At 42.9% G+C, this 21,674-nt stretch overlaps 1 protein-coding gene across 2 annotated transcripts in view; it reads right to left on the bottom strand.

Moving 5' to 3' along the window:
• The window catches only part of LOC111973341 (protein eva-1 homolog A), a 167,803-nt gene that overhangs the window by 59,313 nt on the left and 86,816 nt on the right, over positions 1-21,674 (bottom strand). The window contains exon 1 of one of the 2 annotated variants that reach the window (XM_024000677.2): positions 14,162-14,274. The exons of the other annotated variant lie outside the window; for it this stretch is intronic. The gene's annotated coding sequence lies outside the window, so the exon portion shown is untranslated. Of the gene's footprint in view, positions 1-14,161; positions 14,275-21,674 lie in introns of those variants that run through there. 2 annotated transcript variants of the gene reach the window in all.

Here is a 21,674-nt window from a genome sequence, read left to right as displayed (position 1 = left end):
TCATCCTGTTCCACATGTTTCTGGGCACACAGTGATCCCTCGCTACTCAGAAAAAAAGGAGTTTAATGGGGGAGGGAGGGAGAGAGAATTGAGGAGAGCCAGTAAAAATACACCATATGCTTCGTGCCAGGGCCAATCAGACATACAGCAGGCTGAGCCCGTTAGACTCTGTCGCTGGGTTTTACCTCAATGTGCACACAAAGACGTGTACCGCTGCACAGTGGCATGCTAACAGAGGCACACACACAAACTGAGATGGAAAAACCTACGCATGACATGGGGACATGCATTCCCACACGCACATACATGGAAAAACATAAACACACACGCAAACATACAGGAAGGAGCAGTCTCTACTAGAACACAGGGTCGTTCTCTCCTTTTCCCCGTGGCGCGGCGTTCTGGTCTAATTAGAACCTAGATCAGTGAGCCAAAGGTAGGGGTGTGCCAAAGAGCCAGCTTCACACACAAACGCCACACGTACTCAAGCAGGCAGGCAGGCACACACACGCGCAGCGCACACGGCTACAGTATACCCCACCCTGAACACTAGATCCCAGGACTAGGAGTTGTGAGCAGACTGCCAAAGAAACACTTCTTGCCACACAGCAACATTTATTTCCTCGCTTGTGACCCCAGGTTCCTCCCAAACAGGCCCCTCGGAAGCACACTGCATCTCAGTGTGTGCATGTGTGTGTCCATAACTGGTGTGCGTGTTCGTAGCTGGTGCGTGTGTACAGTATCAAATCAAATCAACGTTTATTTGTCACGTGCGCCGAATACAACAGGTGTAGACCTTACAGTTAAATGCTTACTTACAGGCTCTAACCAATAGTGTAAAAAAAGGTATTAGGTGAACAATAGGTAAGTAAAGAAATAAAACAACAGTAAAAAGACAGGCTATAGAAGTAGCGAGGCTGCATACAGACACCGGTTAGTCAGGCTGATTGAGGTAGTATGTACATGTAGATATGGTTAAAGTGACTATGCATATATGATGAACAGAAGAGTAGCAGTAGCGTAAAAGAGGGGTTGGCGGGTGTGAGTGGGACACAATGCAGATAGCCCGTTAGCCAATGTGCGAGAGCACTGGTTGGTCGCCCAATTATGTGTGTGTGTGTGTGCGTCTGTAACTGGTGTGCGTGTTCGTAGCTGGTGCGTGTGTACAAGTGTGTGTGTGTGTGTGTGTGTGTGTGTGTGTGTGTGTGTGTGTGTGTGTGTTGTGTGTGTGTGTGTGTGTGTTGTGTGTGTGTGTGTGTGTGTGTGTGTGTGTGTGTGTGTGTGTCTGTAACTGGTGTGTTTATATGTGCTCACCTGTGTGTGTGTGTGCATATGTGTCCGTGTGTGTAGCCAGTGTAGTAGATCTTATGACATTCCCACACAGTACTCACACACCCAGACGACCTGTAAAGCGGATAGTGTGGGCTTAGGGAGAGCACCTCGCTAGGAAATATACGACCTCCACCATAAAAGCTGCAGATACTCAAATCTCCATTCTACAACTCACTCTGGACAATAACAAAGAAGAGAAAAAACAGGAAGTAGTATGAAGACTGTGCCTTACAGTCATTTATAAACTGTATGGTTTGGATACTGGATGCTGATTGGCTAGAACAACATTTAGCCGTGTGTATGTGAGACCGTATACCATGACGTTTAGCCTTTTCACCTTGATATCATTGCACCTTTTCACATCTATATTGTTGCACCTTTTCACCTCGATAAAATGGCTACATCAACAATAGTTCGACATGCCAATGTAGAAAAGAAGCGCTTAAATGAACTTGACAGAAATCGAAACTAAAAGAACACCGTGAAACAAACAAAGTGGGCACTTAACTGTTTCACTGACTGGTGTGCAGAAAAAGTGATACATTTTGAGTTTGGGAATACAACAAAAACGGAGCTGAACGTCATTCTACGGGACTTTTGTGGTTCAGTGAGAAACACGAATGGCGAAGAATATGTGATTAGCAGCTACACTGGACTCAGAGCTCATCTAGAACCGACATATCAACGACCCCTTCTCAGTTTGGCATGGAGTATACATAAGGACACCGAATTCACAATGAGCAACAATGTATCTGTCGGCATAATTAAACATTTGAGGAAAGAAGGGCGTGACAAAGCTGCCCACCAGTGAGCGGATACATTTGGTATGCAACTGTTAGCTAGCTAGCTAAATCATTTTAACGTACCTTGACAATATAACCGGTAGCTATGTTGGCCTAACTATTAGCTAATGTTATTTTGTGTTATATATTTCAGGTACACAAAAGAGCCAGCTGAAGCGAACACTCTCGCAAAAATGCTGCCAAAGATCTGCAAAATAGCTGGCCCGTCGCAGATTTACACAAACCACTGCCTCCGAACCATCATGATCCAGAAACTGTTGGATGCTTGACTAGTGGCACGGAAAATACTGTCTGTCAGAGGACACAGATTCGAAACCTCTCTTCAAAGTTACGAGAGGCCAAATCTGAAAGTGAGCAAGTGGGGAAACACTATTCTCTCTGATAACACAGCAGCAGCTAACTAAAAGAACGGCATCCATTTCCAGCAGTGCCAACGAATGCCAACAACAAATGATAACATGGGACAATTTTTTCATTCGTGCAAAATAAATGGAAACATTCCGATCAACATTAATATATAATTGGCATGTGTTAGTCACTCTAGAATTGGCGCTAATCCTCGGTTTTTGCATACATTTAATGTAAGCTTGCTAGCTAGCCTGTGTTTATGTTGCATAGCAACCAGTCTAGCAATGAGACTTTTGTCCAGACTACATTTTCTGGCGGAATGTATTATTATGATTTTATTTATTAAAGCAACATTTTCAATTTAGATGTGTAGTTCCTTGCCTTACTGTGTTGGCAACCAGTTTATAAAAGCAACAAGGCACTTCAGGGGTTAGTGGAATATGGAAAAAGGAAAAAGATGGCGCCGATAGAGATGGCAGCTTCAATTCTAGTCCTTAGGTTTTTAATGTATTATTTCTTACATTGTTAGCCCAGAAAACCTTAAGTGTTATTACATACAGCCGGAAAGAACTATTGGATATCAGAGTGGCGGTAACTCACCAGTACAACCAGCACTACGTCCAGGAATACGACTTTCCCAAAACGGATCCTTTGTCTGCACCTCCCAGGGCATTAGAACTGATTCCAGAGGCCGACCCAAAACAACGCCGTCGGAGGAGAGGGTGCCGGAGCGGTCTTCTAGTGAGGCTTCGGATGCGCACACCACCCACCGCTTCTGAGTATATTACTCGCTAATGTCCAGACCCTAGTTAACAAAGTTGACGAAATCAGGGCAGATCCAAAGAGATATCCGGGATTGTAACGTACTCTGTTTCACGAAGACATGGCTAGCTGGGGATATGCTGTCAGAGTCCATACAGCCAACAGGATTTCCAGTGCATCGCGCTAACAGGAAGAAACATCTCTCTGGTAAGAAGAAGTGCGGGGGTGTATGTTTCATGATTAACGACTCATGGTGTAATTGTAATAACATACAAGAACTCAAGTCCTTTTGTTCACCTGACCTAGAACGCGGACTGCACAACGCATCACCGGAGGCAAACTACCTGCCATCCAGGACAACTACAGCACCCAATGTCACAGGGAGGCCAAAAAATCATCAAGGACAACAACCACCCGAGCCACTACCTGTTCACCCCGCTTCCATCCAGAAGGCGAGGTCAGTACAGGTGCATCAAAGCTGGGACAGAGAGATTGAAAAACAGCTTCCACAGTTGAAGTCGGAGGTTTACATACACCTTAGCCAAATACATTTAAAGTCTGTTTTTCACAATTACTGACATTTAATCCTAGTAAGAATTCCCTGTCTTAGGTCAGTTAGGTTCACCACTTTATTTTAAGAATGTGAAATGTCAGAATAAATATAGAGAGAATGATTTATTTTAGCTTTTATCGCTTTCATCACGTTCCCAGTTGGTCAGAAGATTACTTACACTCAATTAGTATTTGGTAGCATTGCCAATACATTGTTTAACTTGGGTCAAATGTTTCGGGTAGCCTTCCACAAGCTTCCCACAATAAATTGGGGAAGCTTGTGGAAATTGGGGAAGCTTGCTTTTTCAGCTCTGCCCACAACTTTTCTATATGGTTGAGGTCAGGGCTTTGTGATGGCAACTGCAATACCTTGACTTCTTTGGAAGTATGCTTGGGGTCATTGTCCATTTGGAAGACCCATTTGCGACCAAGAATTAACTTCCTGACTGATGTCTTGAGATGTTGCTTCAATATATCCCTGTAATTTTCCTTCCTCATGATGACTTCTATTTTGTGAAGTGCACCAGTCCCTCCTGCAGCATAACATGATGCTGCCACCCTGTGCTTCACGGTTGAGATGTTGTTCTTTGGCTTGCAAGCCTCCCCCCTTTTCCTCCAAACATAACGATGGTCATTATGGCCAAACAGTTCTATTTTGTTTCATCAGTCCAGAGGACATTTCTCCAAAAAGTATAATCTTTGTCCCCATGTGCAGTTGCAAACCGTAGTCTGGCTTTTTTATGGGGTTTTGGAGCAGTGGCTTCTTCCTTGCTGAGCGGCCTTTCAGGTTATGTCGATATAGGACTCGTTTTACTGTAGATATAGATACTTTTGTAACTGTTTCCTCCAGCATCTTCACAAGGTCCTTCGCTGTTGTTCTGGGATTGATTTGCACTTTTCGCACCAAAGTACGTTCATCTCTAGGAGACAGAACGCGTCTCCTTCTTAAGCGGAATGATGGCTGCGTGGTCCCATGGTGTTTATACTTACGTACTATTGTTTGTACAGATGAACGTGGTACCTTCAGGCGTTTGGAAATTGCTCCCAATGATGAACCAAACTTGTGGAGGTCTACAATTTTTTTTCTGAGGTCTTGGCTGATTTCTTTTGATTTCCCCATGATGTCAAGCAAATAGGCACCGAGTTTGATGGTAGGCCTTGAAATACATCCATAGGTACACCTCCAATTGACTCAAATGATGTCAATTAGCCTATCAGAAGCTTCTAAAGCAATGGCATAATGTTCTGGAATTTTCCAAGCTGTTTAAAGGCACAGTCAATTTAGTGTATGTAAACTTCTGACACACTGGAATTGTGATACAGTGAATTATAGGTTTAATAATCTGTCTGTAAACAATTGTTGAAAAAGTACTTATGTCATGCTCAAAGTAGATGTCCTAACCGACTTGCCAAAACTATCGTTTGTTAACAAGACATTTGTGGAGTGGTGGAAAAACAAGTTTTAATGACTCCAACCTAAGTGTATGTAAACTTCATCTCAAGGCCATCAGATTGTTAAACAGCCACCACTAGCCACTATATTGTTAAACAGCCACCAGAGAGGCGGCTGCCTACCTACAGACTTGATATTATTGGCCACTTTAAAAAATGGAACACTAGTCACTTTAATAATGCCACTTTATCTCGCATTACTCATCTCATATGTATACTGTATCCTTCACTATCTATTCTTTACTACCTATTGCATACTAGCCGCTCTGTCACTGCTGATCCATATATTTTATACTTATATATTCTCATCCCATTCCTTTACTGGATTGTGTGTATTACGTTTTGTTGTGGAATTTGTTAGGTATTAGGTTTTGTTGTGGAATTGTTAGATATTACCTGTTAGATACTGCTGCACTGTCGGATCTAGAAGCATAAGCATTTCGCTACACTCATAATAACATCTGCTAACCATGTGTATGTGACCAATAACATTCGATATGGCCTATATACTCCACGTTGTGTCGTGCTGAAGAACAACCCTTAGCCGTGGTAGATTGGCCATATACCACACCCCCTACGGCCTTAATGCTTAAATAATCTACTGGCGAGTTGATGTAGTTGTAGGTGAACAGGTGATCTTTGGAAAGAGGCTGAGTTTAAAGGTGATCATATAATGTAGGGTATTCTGGGGGTAAGCAAGAGGTGGGAACACACTATAATGGAGGAAGGTATGGAGGAAGTCTTGAGTACATGTGTGGTATGGCTAAGACACACAGTGAGGGTGGGAGCAGGGCTAGTGCCAGGGAGTAGTGGTCAAAGTATTGCTTGAGATATGTGGGTGACTTAAGGTAGTGGGGTATAAGGATGTGGAGGACTAGGAACGGGGAGGAAGGACCAGTGGCAGGGAACTAGGAAAGAGCTATGAGGTCAGAGAGTCGAAGTATGGCCTCAATATGAAAGAGGGTAGTGGGGGGTGGGGGTAAACGACTCACACGAGCAGTGGGGGTTGGGATGTAGGGGGTGGGGAGACAGCCAGTACCCCAACATGAGGCAGCTGCTTGTTGGCATTAAAGTATGCCAGGAAGTTCCGCCTTGCACCGGCCACATCTGCTTTCCCTATCAGGAGAACCCCGAAATACTGCTACTCTAGTGAGAGGATTAAACACGGCTGGATATGACAGAGAGAGAGAGAGACAGAGAATAAGCTCACCTGGGAAAACTGGAGTGATGAGAGGAATGCAGCATGCTAAGTTTCAGAAACAGAGGGAGAGAAGAAGAAAAAAAGTCAAATCATCGATGGTAGGAGGGAGAGAGGGAGTAAAAGGAGGGAGGGAGGCCAAAGCAAGAAGCCGGGTTCCACACTCTAGACAGAGTGAATAAATCAATTTCTACCTTGAAAGGTAGAAAGAGAGGGATTGACAGATAGTTCCAGACAAGGGGTTGGAGTAATAAAGGGCTATGTGGATGAAAGGGATAAAAGGAGAGGAAAGAGAGAAAGAGAAGCAGAGCACATGTCCTGTCATTGAGACATCACCAAGTGTTGATAGTGAGCTAGTAGTTATGGATCTATACAACCTCCTTTATCAGATGGCCAGACACACAGATCCCTGTAGATAAACAGACCCAATGTGTGTGTGTGTTTGTGTGGGAGAAAGAGAGAGAGAGAGAGAAGAACAGCTCCTGACTTGTTATAACTTTTTGGTTGTTGAGAGCGAGATTGACACGATTAAATGAGCAAAGAATGTATAGGTAAATCAAATTGTACAACTGAAGATCAACACAGGAGGAAAAGGTTGACAGAGAGTGAGTTAAAAGACCAATCTTCATCGTGGTAGCTCGCCAAATTCAAATCTGTCAGCTAGCTTACCGTCTAGCTCTAACTGTTTACCCCGCAAAGACTTTCATCCCCGTACCATTCAGAAAGTCAACGCTGACATCAGCAGAGGGTGTGGCCTACTCCCGAACGTACACGTTTCTCACCACCCAAAAATCACCCCAGAGCATCTGCACGACCACTCCTACCTGAGGAAACAGACAGTAGGGATGTTTGCCAGTTGTACCTATTGTACTAGAATTTACTTGTTCAATGAATAGGAATATTTATATATATAACAGAAAAAATGATAGCTCTTAACCTGTTTATCTCAATGTTAACAACTTATTAGTTAGTAGTTACTGTATTTCTGACTGCTATTCTTTCTTTTGGAACATGACATCGCTATCAGTTAGCATGTGGAACATTCAGGGCCTAAACTCATCAACCTTTGGACTGAAGAGTTTAGCACTGGAATTCAACAACAATCTTAAAGATGTTGACGTCATCATTCTGCAGGAGACATGGTGTAAGGCTGATGTTGTCACTCACTGTCCCACAGGCTACAGAGAGGTAATTGTGCCGTCACAGAAACACAGCCCTGTCAATAGAGGCAGAGAGTCTGGAGGATTGATAATTTGGTACAAATCCGAACTACAATATCTAATTGATCCCCTCAAAATTGGCAAATATCACATTTGGTTAAAACTGAAAAAAGAACATGTACTGACAGAAAAAGATGTGTTCCTTTGCGCAATATATATCCCCCCCTCAGAATCCCCATATTACTCAGAGGAGATCTTCCCCACCCTTGAGGAAGAGACGTGCCATTTCCAGGCACAGGGAAATGTGCTCATCTGTGGGGACACAAATGCGCGCACAGGAACACTACCTGATCTAACAAGCACACAACAGCTTTATTACAGGCCATACTGTTTCTAACTGTCTTAATCTCCCCCATAGAAACAACAGTGACAGCACCGTCAACAAAAACGGAAGGGATCTGTTGCAGCTCTGTAGAAGCCTGGGTCTGTACTTTGTCAATGGTAGGTTACGGGGGGARTCTTTGGGGAGATTCACCTACTGCTCARCTCTTGGCCACAGTACAGTAGACTATATGATCACAGACATTGACCCRTTCTCTCTCAGCTCWTTCACTGTCAAGCCACTAACACCTCTGTCTGATCACAACCAAATGACATTGTTCCTCAAAAGAACAGACATGGAAACAACCACACATTCACAGCCCAGTAAGCTGTACAACATCAGACATTCATACAGATGGGCCCAAAAACATCACAGAAGAATACCAGAAAGCAACCTGGAACCAAAATATCCAAACACTCTTAGATAACTTTCTGGATACCACATTCACTCACAGTAAAGAAGGCATCAATCTAGCAGTACAAAACATCAACTATATATTCAGGCAAACGGCAAAAGAAGCACAATTATAATTGATAAAAAACTAAACAAAAAACTAAACAACTGGTTTGATGCAGATTGTAAAATTATAAGGAAAAAACTTAGAACACTATCCAACCAAAAGCACAGAGACCCAGATAATGGTGAATTACGCCTTCATTACTGTGAGACTTTAAAACTCTATAAACGTACACTCAGAACCAAAAAAGCACAGTACAACAGCAAGCAGCTGACACTAATTGAGGAGTCCATAAACACAAACAACTTCTGGCAAAATTGAAAAAAAAAAAAAAATCTAAACAAGAGGAATTAGCGATACAAAATGGTGACATATGGACAACCCATTTTAAAACACTCTACAACACCGTTCAAATTGACACAAATGCAGAACAACGCCAAATTCATGAGAAGTTCAATGGATTAGAAAACGCTATAAAGGACAACCAAAATCCATTGGACTCCCCAATTACTGACCAGGAGCTCTATAAGAAACTTCAGGCTCTCAAATTTAAAAAAGCATGCGGACCTGATGGCATCCTAAATGAGATGCTCAAACTCACTAGTGCAACATTTCAATTGGCTATATTAAAACTGTTTATTTGATCCTGAGTGTAGGTTATTTCCCTGACATCTGGAATCATGGACTCATAATCCCAATCTTTAAGAACGGAGACAAATTTGACCCTAACAATTACAGAGGCATTTGTGTGAACAGTAACCTGGGGAAGTTTTCTGTAGTATTATCAATGTAAGAGTTCTAAACTTCCTTAACAAGCACAATGTCTTGAGTAATAGCCAAATTGGATTTATACCAAAACATCGCACAACTGATCATATTTACACCCTACACACCCTGATAGATAAATATGTCCAACAAAATAATATCAAAATATACGCTTGCTTTATCGACTTCCAAAAAGCATTTGATTCTATTTGGCATACAGGACTGTTCTACAAAGTTATTGAAAGTGGTGTAGGAGGTAAACATATGACAATAATTAAATCAATGTATACTGGCAATACGTGCAGCATTAAAATTGGTAAGAAAATAACATAATTTTTTAACCAGGGGCGGGGCCTTCGCCAGGGTTGCAATCTGAGCCCTGCACTCTTCAATATTTACATTAACGAATTGGCCACTATTCTAGAAAAATCCTCAGCCCCTGGTGTTAGTCTCCACAATTCAGAAGTTAAATGCCTACTCTTCGCAGATGACCTATGCCTTGCCATTGAGAAGGGTAGCCACAGGAAAACCTGGCTCCCTGTAGAGGAAAGGCTGTGCAACCACTGCACAACAGCAGAACCTAAGACGGAGCTGCATTTCTGACAAAATGTCAAAATATAAAAACAATTAGAGAGGTCATTTCCCAAAATTTGAAAACCCTTATTCAAGGTTTCAAAGACCTCTCTGATGAGGATAGGCTACCCGTCTCTGTTGGGGGAGGACGCAGAGAGCTGTGGGTTGGCAGCGCACGCACACACATTGCTGCATGCCATAAGCTGAGGGACAGTGTCTGACAGACCAATCAACCTGCACATGTCCTCTACTGTAATGCTTATTGTTATTGTTGAATGTATGGTTATTTTGACCCTTGGTTATTGTTGTCCGTTGACATTTTTGATTCTCATTTTTTAAATTTATATTGTAAATATCCAAAATAAGCTTTGGCAATATGTACATTGTTACGTCATGCCAATAAGCGAATTATTGATTGAATTGAGAGAGAGAGAGAAAGAGAGAGAGAGAGAGGGATTGAATGTGTGTGTTGTGTCACATAATGTGTGTAAGAGAGATAGCATAATCCATCTTCCCTTTTTTCTACCATAGTCTGATCCTGTCTGTTTATTTAAAAAGGGATGTCCGGAACACTAATCAAAACAAATTAACACAACACACAACAACGCAGACACACACACACAACACGCACGCACGCACGGCACAGCAGACACACACACACACACACACACACACACACACACACACCACACACACACACACACACACACACACACACACACACACACAACACACACACACACACACACACACACACACACACACACACACACACACACACACACACACACACACACCACACACACGGGGACCAATCTAGACACGTATCTTTGACACTGTAGAAGCCACACCACTAGTTGAACTGCTCCGTCGTCTGGTCTAGTGTCTGAACTGAACGGCTGGTGGCACGCTCGTGGTACGTGACCGTAAAAGTTGTGCATGGGAGCTTGAGTGGTTGAGTGCTCAAGCTGTGGTCAGGGTGATGGCGGGCCCACGCGGGGGAGAGTATTCTCAAAATACCACATTCAAATTACAGGAGAAGTTCCGCGAGTGGTAAACACTAACCAAGCACAGAGCATCAAGCCACGTTTATTATGTTTTATACAAGCGCATCGTGTAAATGTATCAAGATAGAAGTACATCATTGCAAAAGTGCCTCTTCAATGTCTGCAGTGATGACAGAGAGAGAGAGAGAGAGAGAGAGAGAGAGAGAGACAGAGAGAGACAGAGAGAGACAGAGAAAGACAGCCAATCACCCATCCGTCCATCCAGCCATCTATCCAGATCAATCCATTCAGACAGACAGTATCAGGCCACCACCTCCCATGCCCGCTCTGTGGAAATAGAATATGAAGCCAGACAGACAGATATATCCATCCATCCATCCATCCATCCATCCAGACAGACAGACAGTATCAGGCCACCACATCCCATGCCTGCTCTGTGGAAATAGAATATGAAGCCAGACAGACAGATATATCCATCCAGACAGACAGACAGACAGACAGTATCAGGCCACCACATCCCATGCATGCTCTGTGGAAATAGAATATGAAGCCAGACAGACAGATAGATCCATCCAGACAGACAGACAGACAGTATCAGGCCACCACATCCCATGCCCGCTCTGTGGAAATAGAATATGAAGCCAGACAGACAGATAGATCCATCCATCCATCCAGACAGACAGACAGTATCAGGCCACCACATCCCATGCCCGCTCTGTGGGAAAATAATAAAAAGCCAGCCTGGTCCAATAATGGAGCCAGTGGAGCCTGCTCAATAGACCAGCACCTCATTAGTGACCACACTGACCCTCTATGGCCAAAGAGAGAGACCGCTCCCATGCCCTAACCTCCCTCTAGTCTATCCCTCTCTCTCTCCTCCCCCCTATCTGTTTTGTTCTCTATCGGTCTCTTTCATAATCCACAATCACATGCCAATCGTCATTCTCTCTCTTTCATTTACCCTCCCTCCCTCTCTCTCACTCATACCCAAACAACTTACGTCTGACCGGTCCTGCAAATAGGCACCGCCAACACATGCTATATGTAGTATTTTAGGATGGCAGCTGTCTCCCACAGTTGTTGGTAACTCTCGCTCATCTGTCCACACCATGTCTCGCCCCCTGGTTCGCTGTCGGAGTAATAATCGACTCACTCGCAGCCTGTAAATCTCCTACTGAACACTTGTCCCTTCATGTCCCGTAGGAGTCCTCCCAGAGATGTGTGCTCACGGATGATTTCACACCAGCATGGCTTCACCCCCAGTGAGGTCTCAGTGAGCCATACTGAGCTCTAAGTAAGCAATAACATGAGAGATTTGATTTTGAGTCCTCAGTGAGAAACAAAGCATTATTCGATACTGAAACTTCAGTAAGAAGTAACAAGTGAGACAATAATGAGCTGTCAGTGAGCAATAACAAGCGTTATTTAAAAAAATATATATAATTATAATTTATAAACATTTACAAATCCAATACCCCATATATTTTTTGACACATATCTATTTTTAATATACAGTATTTTCCTTCTTAATTACTTTCTCCATCATCCTTCCCCTAATTGGAGTAAACCAATGGACAACCACACTTCTACTAGGCTTCTACTTCCAGCTTATACATACTATATACATTTTACGGACAAAGTAGATGTTACATTGGTTATCTTGTTTTTGTTGTTGTTATTTTGGTTATTTTTAGTCCCACCCGTCAGTTCCCCTCAATCTCTGAACACCATCCAGTCCCACCCGTCAGTACCCCTCAACCCCTCCCATCTATCTCTGAACACCATCCAGTCCCTCCCGTCTAGTACCCCGTCAACCCCTCCCATCTATCTCTGAACCACCGTCCAGTCCCACCGTTCAGTTCCCCTCAACCCCTCCCATCCTTCAGTTCCCCTCACCCCTCCCATCCTCAGCGCCCCTCAACCCCTCCCATCTATCTCTGAACACCATCCAGTTTTGGATTTCTATTTGCCATATATTTTTCAAACTGTGGCTGTGATGTTTCACAAAAGTCCTGAGACCTTTCCATTCTCATAGATCTCAGATTGTAAATGAAAGATAAAACGTTTTGTAAGAGTATTATTATATTATTGATTTGATTGACTATGACTTTTCAAATCACCCAGCAGTGCTATTTGCAGTTAGAAGTAACAAGTGAGACAGTAGTGAGTCTCAGTGAGCAATAACATATTAACTGAGCTCTAAGTTAGCGAAACAATTTAACTGAGCTTTAAGTTAGCAATAACATATTTAACTGAGACTCTCAGTAGGCAATAACATATTTAACTGAGCTCTAAGTTTAAGCAATAACATTTAACTGAGCTCTAAGTTAGCAATAACATTTAACTGAGCTCTCAGTAGCTAACAATATTTAACTGAGCTCTAAGTTAGCAATAACATTTAACTGAGCTAAGTTAGCATAACAATTTACTGACTCTCAGTAGGCAAATAACATATTAACTGAGCTTCTAGTTAGCATAACATTTAACTGACTCTAATTAGCAATAACATTAACTGAGCTCTCAGTTAGCGCCAAAAAAATGTAACTGAGCGTCCAGTAGGCAATAACATTTAACTGAGCTCTCAGTAGGCAATAAAATTTACTGAGCTCTCAGTAGGACAATAACATTTAACTGAGCTTCAGTAGGCAATACAATTTTAACTGAGCTCGTCAGTAGCAATAACATTTAACTGAGCTCTCAGTAGGCAAATAACGATATTTAACTGAGCTCTCAGTAGCCCCAGCAATAACAATTAACTAGCTCATAATTAGCAATAACATGTAACTGAGCTTTAAGTTAGCAATAACATATTTAACTGAGCTCTAAGTTAGCAATAACATTTAACTGAGCTTTAAGTTAGCAATAACATATTTAACTGAGCTCTCAGTGAGCAAACAACAAGCGCTATTCGATACTGAGCCTTCAGTGACGAATAACAAGCAGTATTGGATACTGAGCCTTCAGCGACCACTAACAGGAGTTTCAAATGAACTCTCAATGAGCAATAACAATAACAACAGACTCATAACTGAACTCTCAGTGAGCAATAACATGAGAGATTCTTCAACAAGAAGTAACAGACGAGAGAATACGGAGTGCTCCTCTTGTGAGAGATTTGAGCTCTTACTGTACATGATTGACTATGTACACACTGCACTGTAGCCTATAACAAGTGTGCCATATTCAACAGAGAGAACGACTAAACTCAAACTGCATGGAAAACAGAATTTAGGGACATTCTTCAAACGAGGACAAAGTAACATGCTTCACTATTCTAGGAACAGGGGGGAGACGAAAGAAAAAGTCGACAAACTAGAGAGAAGTGTAAACGAGGTGTAAATGTTGAAAGAGAAGAAACGGAATGACTTACACACACATGACTGAGTGGAAAATCCTCCGCGGCCCAGGTAGTAAGTTTCTCTCTGTGTCCGAGTGTGTGTGCCGTGAGTGTTCGCTCTTCCCCCTTCCCTCCCGGAGAGCTCGGCTAGGGTCTGCTAGAGGCACCGTAAAAACAAGCGCTCACGTGAACACTACTCCACGGAGGGTCCCACAAGAAAAGGAGTGTGCAGTCCAAAAAAGGAGAGATGGCGAATGGAAAACTACTTTTTTATTGCCCCATTAAGAAGGTACAGTCCTTTGCAATGTGACTCCCCCCCCCCCTTTAGACCAAAAAAAAACACACTTTGGACAGAGTTTCTTATTCATTCCTTCGGATCCGGAAAGAGAGCGAGGGAGAGAAAGAGAGAGCGACAGAGAGAGAGAGAGAGAGAGAGAGAGAGCGACAGAGAGAGAGAGAAAGAGTACACCACGGAAGGCTAGAGTAGGGCGAACTCTCTTCTGCTGTGCTTTTACTTCTCTTTGAGCTCCTCCTTCCTCCTCTCGTGGGTAGCAAAAGTTCAACGCCAGGCTTATTGGAGCACTGAGACGGAGACGATAGAGAGAGAGAGAGAGAGAGAGAGAGAGAGAGAGAGAGAGAGAGAGAGAGAGAGAGAGAGAGAGAGAGAGAGAGAGAGAGAGAGAGAGAGAGAGAGGCATGTGGTGTCCACCTACACACCACAGGAGGTTGGCGACCACCTTCATTGGGGAGGACGGACTCGTGGTAATGGCTGGAGCAGAATTAGTGAAATTTCATTTGCTCACTTCCAGCCATGTATATGAGCCGTCCTCCCCTCAGCAGCCCCCACTGCTACACACCACATCACTGTGAGAGCAGAAGAGAGGGGGGAGAGAGAGAGAGAGAGGGGGAGGGGAAAGTCAGCATGCAGAGACAGGAAATGACAAGAGAATTTCATTCAGCTGAAATTTGTGAATGTGGGAATGCTGGTCTGTCAGGGACTGTCTTGGGAATTCTCTGCCGGACTTCTGTCTGTCAATTCAATTCAATTGTTCAATTTAAGGGCTTTATTGGCATGGGAAACATATGTTAACATTGCCAAAGCAAGGGAAGTAGATAATAAACAATACAAATGAACAGTAAACATTGCACTCACAAAAGTTCCAAAAGAAAATACATTTCAAATGTCATATTATGTATATATACAGTGTTGTAATGATGTGCAAATTGTTAACGTACAAAAGGGAAAATAAATAAACATAAATATGGGTTGTATTTACAATGGTGTTTGTTCTTCACTTGTTGCCCTTTTCTTGTGGCAACAGGTCACAAATCTTGCTGCTGTGATGGCACGCTGTGGTATTTCACCCAATAGATATCATCTGCACATCTATCACTCCAGTATTAATGCTAAATTGTAATTATTTTCGCCTCTAGGGCTTATTTATTGCCCACATCCCTACTCTTCTACATTCGCACACACTGTACATAGATGTTTCTATTTGTATTTTATTTTATGTTATTGACTGTACGTTTATTTATGTGTAACTCTGTGTTGTTGTTTTTGTCGCACTGCTTTGCTTTATTCTTGGCCAGGTCGCAGTTGTAAATGAGAACTTGTTCTCAACTGGCCTACCTGGTTAAATAAAGGTGAAATAAAAAATAAAAAAGATATGGGGAGTTTATCAAAATTGAGTTTGTTTTCAAATTATTTGTGGATCTGTGTAATCTGAGGGGAAATATGTGTCTCTAATATGGTCATACATTTGGCAGGAGGTTAGGAAGTGCATCTCAGTTTCCACCTCATTTTGTGGGCAGTGTGCACATAGCCTGTCTTCTCTTGAGAGCCAGGTCTGCCTACGGCGGCCTTTCTCAATAGCAAGGCTACGCTCACTGAGTCTGTACATAGTCAAAGCTTTCCTTAATTTTGGATCAGTCACAGTGGTCAGGTATTCTGCCACTGTGTACTCTCTGTTTAGGGCCAAATAGCATTCTAGTTTGCACAGTTTTTTTGTTAATTCTGTCCAATGTATCAATGTATCAATGTACCTTTTTGTTTTCTCATGATTTGGTTGGGTCTAATGGTGTTGCTGTCCTGGGGCTCTGTGGGGTCTGTTTGTGTTTGTGAACAGAGCCCCAGGACCAGCTTGCTTAGGGGACTCTTCCCCAGGTTCATCTCTCTGTCGTTGATGGCTTTGTTATGGAAGGTTTGGGAATCACTTCCCTTTAGATGGTTGTAGAATTTAACGTCTCTTTTCTGGATTTTGATAATTAGCGGGTATCGGCCTAATTCTGCTCTGCATGAATTATTTGGTGTTTTACATTTTACACAGACGATATTTTTGCAGAATTCTGCATGCAGTCTCAATTTGGTGTTTGTCCCATTTTGTGAATTCTTGGTTGGTGAGCGAACCCCAGACCTCACAACCATAAAGTGCAATGGGTTCTATAACTGATTCAAGTATTTTTAGCCAGATCCTAATTGGTATGGCGAATTTTATGTTCCTTTTGATGGCATAGAAGGCCCTTCTTGCCTTGTCTCTCAGCTCGTTCACAGCTTTGTGGAAGTTACCTGTGGTCTAGTTTTTTTGTGTGCTCTAGGGCAGCGGTGTCTAGATGGAATTTGTATTTGTGGTCATGGCAACTGGACATTTTTTGGAACACCATTATTTTATGTAAAAGATCATCAAGGACAACAACCACCCGAGCCACTGCCTGTTCACCCCGCTACCATCCAGAAGGCGAGGTCAGTACAGGTGCATCAAAGCTGGGACCGAGTGACTGAAAAATAGCTTTTATCTCAAGGCCGTCGGACTGTTAAACAGCCATCACTAACACAGAGAGGCTGCTGCCTACATACAGACTTGAAATAATTTGCCACTCTAACAAACGGATCACTAGTCACTTTATTAATGCCACTTTAATAATGATGTTTACATATCTTGTATTACTCATTCCATATGTATATGCTGCATTCAGCTCGGTCATTGTTCATCCATATATTTATATGTACATGTTCTTATTCCATCCCTTTACTTAGATTTGTGTGTATAAGGTAGTTGTTGTGGAATTGTTAGATTACTTGTTGATATTGCTCCACTGTCGGGAACTAGAAGCACAAGCATTTCGCTACACTCACATTAACATCTGCTAACCATGTGTATGTGACCAATAACTTTTGATTCGATTAGATTTTTGTCTTACTGAGATTTACTGTCAGGGACCAGGTCTGACAGAATCTGTGCAGAAGATCTGGGTGCTGCTGTAGGCCCTCCTTGCTTGGGGACAGAAGCACCAGATCATCAGCAAACAGTAGACATTTGACTTTCAGATTCTAGTAGGGTGAGGCCGGGTGCTGCAGACTGTTCTAGTGCCCTCACCAATTCGTTGATATACTGTATATGTTGAAGAGGGTGGGGCTTAAGCTGCATCACTGTCTCCCCCCACGGCCCCGTGGAAAGAAATGTGTGTGTTTTTTGCCAATTTTAACCGCAGACTTGTTTGTGTACATGGATTTTATAATGTCGTATGTTTTTCCCCCAACACCACTTTCCATCAATTTGTATAGCAGACTCTCATGCCAAATTGAGTTAAAAAAATTTTTTAAATCAACAAAGCATGAGAAGACTTTGCCTTTGTTTTTTTTGTTTTTTTGTCAATTATGGTGTGCAGGGTGAATACATGGTCTGTCGTATGATAATTTGGTCAAAAGCCAATTTGACATTTGCTCAGTACATCGTTTTCACAGAGGAAATGTATGAGTCTGCTGTTAATGAAAATGCAGAGGATTTTCCTAAGGTTAATGCTGACGCATATCCCACGGTAGTTATTGGGGTCAAATTTGTCTCCACTTTTGTGGATTGGGGTGATCAGTCCTTGGTTCCAAATATTGGGGAAGATGCCAGAGCTAAGGAGGATGTTAAAGAGTTTAAGAATAGCCAATTGGAAATTTATATTTTCTAATTTCATTGCGGATACCATCAACACCACAGGCCTTTCTGGGTTGGATGGTTTGTTTTTAATGTAATTGGAGAATCCAGTGGGATCTGGTAGTATTTAATAGTTGACTATAAGATTTGTATTTGATCATGTATATGTTTTTGCTGTTTGTTCTTTGTTATAGGGACAAAAAGATTGGAGAAGTGGTTTACCCATACATCTCCATTTTGGATAGACAACTCCTCGTGTTGCTGTTTGTTTAGTGTTATTTTTGTTAGAGTCTCCGAATTCTTCAATTACATTGAGCTGATTTCTGACGTGCTGTTCCTTCTTTTTCCATAGTGTATTTCTGTATTGTTTGTGATTCACCATAGTGAAGGCTTAGGCTCAGGTTTTCTGGGTCTCTATGTTTTTGGTTGGATAGGTTTCAATTTCTCTCTTAGGTTTTTGAATTCTTCATCGAACCATTTTTCATTGTTGTTAATTTTCTTTTGTTCTCTGTTTGAAATTTTTAGATTTGATAGGGAAGCTGAGAGGGAAAATATACTGTTTAGGTTTTCTACTGCCACGTGTAACCCTTCACTATTACAATGAAACGTTTTGTCCAGGAAGTTGTGTAAAAGGGATTGAATTTCTTGTTGCCTAATTGTTTTTTTGGTAGTTTTCCACACTACTTTCCTTCCATCTATAGCATTTCTTAATATGATTCAGTTCCTTCGGCGTTGATGCTTCATGATTGAGAATTGCTCTGTTCAAGACTGTGATTATGCTGATAGGGGTGTCAGTAGGCTGACTGTGAACGCTCTGAGAGACTCTGGGTTGAGGTCAGTGATAAATTAGTCTACAGTACACTGCCAAGAGATGAGCTATAGGTTTCCCTACCGTAGGAGTCCCCTTGAAGCCTACCGTTGACTATGTACATACTCAGCGTGCGACAGAGCTGCAGGAGTTGTGACTCGATTTTGCTGGTTATGTTGTCATAGTTGTGTCTAGGGGGGCATACGTGGGAGGGAATGCTGTCACCTCCAGGTAGGTGTTTGTCCCCCTGTGTGCTGAGGGTGTCAGGTACTTGTTCAGCTCTGAGATATAGGTCGCAGCGGACTAGTCCATGTCCCTGGGCCTGGAAATGATTGATTTCCCCCTCCAGGATGGAGAAGCTGTCTTCATTAAAGTATGGAGATTCTAGTGGGGGGATATAGATAGCACACAGAAGGACATCTCTGTTGAGATATTTCCTTCAGAATTTCTAGCCAAATGTAAAATATTCCTGTTTTGATTAATTTAATAGAGTGAGTTAGGTGTGCTCTATACAACATTAGCATACCCCTGAGTCCCTTCCCTGTTTCACACATGGTAGTTTGGTGGATGGGACTACCAGCTCTCTGTAACCTAGAGGGCAACCAGTGGGTCCATCTCCTCTATACCAGGTTCCTTGCAGGACGACAATATCTGTATTTCTGATTTCTTTGGGGAAGTCCAGGTTCCTGCTCTTCAAGCCAAAGGCAGATGACCTCAGCCCTTGGATATTCCAGGATGAGAGAGTGCAGGCTTTGTGTTCCATAAAGTCTCCAATGTTGTTAGTCGTGTGGTTTGGACTCAGACCAGTATGTGTGAGCAGAGCCTGCTGAGCATCTGGTACAAGCCATTGGCTTGGGATAGTGTAAGACTGGGGGTCTCTCTCTCTCTCTCTCACTCTAAGAAACCCAAAACCAGCTATTGACTGGAAATCATTAGTGTCTCTACACAACACGTCACTCGTCACACTCAAACTTTGTAACAAATATGAGAAAACTTGCTTCGAGCATCGTGAGGATCCTTTCAGTGTGTTAGGCTACTATTGTATGTCCAGAGTTTTCCCGACTTTCCAGACCAACAAAGACACACTTGGGAAACACATTTGGGAAAATAACTGAGGTGAAAAGCCACGGTGCCTGTGTGTGTGTGTGTGTGTATATGTGTGTCCGCGTGGGTGTGTGTTCCTTTTATCCCATTTCTAAAGCTTCTGAGGACAACACAATGGCTTAATAGAGAAATGAGAGCTCTCCCCTCACTGGGAAAAAACACAACACTTATTTGTCTATTAGATCAGAGACGAGGAGAGGGAGCTGGAACTGTGACGGGGGGTGTGTGGGGGGGGGGGGGGGGGTGGAACACACAACACGTGGGTCCGACTAGAACCAGGGCCACCGGAGTAGCCTGTCTCTAAAATGACCATCCGATGGGGCCCCGTGGAAACAAAAGGCAGAGGCCCTGCACACAGCAGTGTGCCTACTGTACTGCGTCTGGAAGGACAAAACCCCACGTGGAGAGATAACAGCCGTGTGTTTTATTTTCTTTAAGCAGCAAAGTGCCTACAAATGTAAACAATGTGCCTATTGAATCAAGGTTGGACGTTGTGTTAAAAAAAAAAAAAAAAGTCTTCACAGGGTCCCCCATTTTGTGTCCCATAGCGACCGCGACCATGCCCTCTGACCTCTATGACCCCGCACTATGATTGGGGGCGAGGTAAGAGAGACAAGATAAGCGCGCCATGGCGGAGACATGGTGGAGATAAGATAAGATTGGTGGGCAGGTGGATAAGGTGCAAACCCCCCCCACCGCTCTCTGTGTTCCAGCCATGTTTACCAAGTCGTCTGTTGATAGATCAAAGCCTCTATCCCTCCATCGGCTGGCATGGAACTTTGTTCCCCTGATTTTCTTTATTTTCATAGTCGACCATCAAAGGCAACGCAAAGCTAGTCAGTCATCTGCCGCTAGACTAGGGTAGCATCCCAAATGAAACCCTATTCCTTATATAGTGGACTACTTCTTCTGGTCAAAAGTAGTGCACTACGTGGGGAATAGGGTGCTATTTCCGACACAGCCTGCGCCTGGCCAGACTGACTCCTTCTTGGCGCTCCACAATCAACCGCTACTGTCAGATAAGCTTTGTACTCTACAGTGCATAATACCCCCTCAGCCAGTGTTGATCCGTTATTGTACTGTGCTAATGAACCGTTAGCGGGTGATTATATAGATTATATATGTGGTTCATTCTACTTTTATGGGACGAACGTGAAATTAAACAAAAGTCACATTTGCAAACAAAACAAGCTCTCGTCATTCACATTGAACAGAGGGTCCACGGTGGAACTGGCCTTCACAGAGACTGAATGGTGAAAGAAAAAAGTGAGAGATAGAGAGAGAATCAAAGAGAGAATGAGTGAATGAATGATTGACTCGGAGACTGAGTGAGAGCACTAGAGAGGTTAAGAGAGAAGGAGAGATTCCCTCATGGACATGATTTGATTAGCATTGATGGGAATAAACAAACGGTTTGGACATGTCCTAACATAAGGACGCCATTGTTTACTGTACGCAAACCACCCAAAGAGAACCAGCCAGAGAGACACAGAGGGAAAGAGAATGTGTGTGAGAGAGAGAGAGAGAAAAGAGAGAGGAGGGTACAGAGAGCGAGACCGAGAACAGAGAGATCAAATAGAGAGAGAGAGAGCGACACACAGGGAGTGAGAGAAAGAGAGATGGAGAGATGGGTACAGAGTGAGAGAGTGTTACAGAGAGAAAGAGAGATGGAGAGATGGGTACAGAGTGAGAGAGTGTTACAGAGAGA

The sequence above is a fragment of the Salvelinus sp. IW2-2015 genome, linkage group LG14, assembly GCF_002910315.2.
Source record: "Salvelinus sp. IW2-2015 linkage group LG14, ASM291031v2, whole genome shotgun sequence".
In the NCBI taxonomy this organism is placed as follows: Eukaryota; Metazoa; Chordata; class Actinopteri; order Salmoniformes; family Salmonidae; genus Salvelinus; species Salvelinus sp. IW2-2015.
Note: the sequence above shows the minus strand (reverse complement) of the source record. Positions and strands in the feature narration are given on the sequence as shown.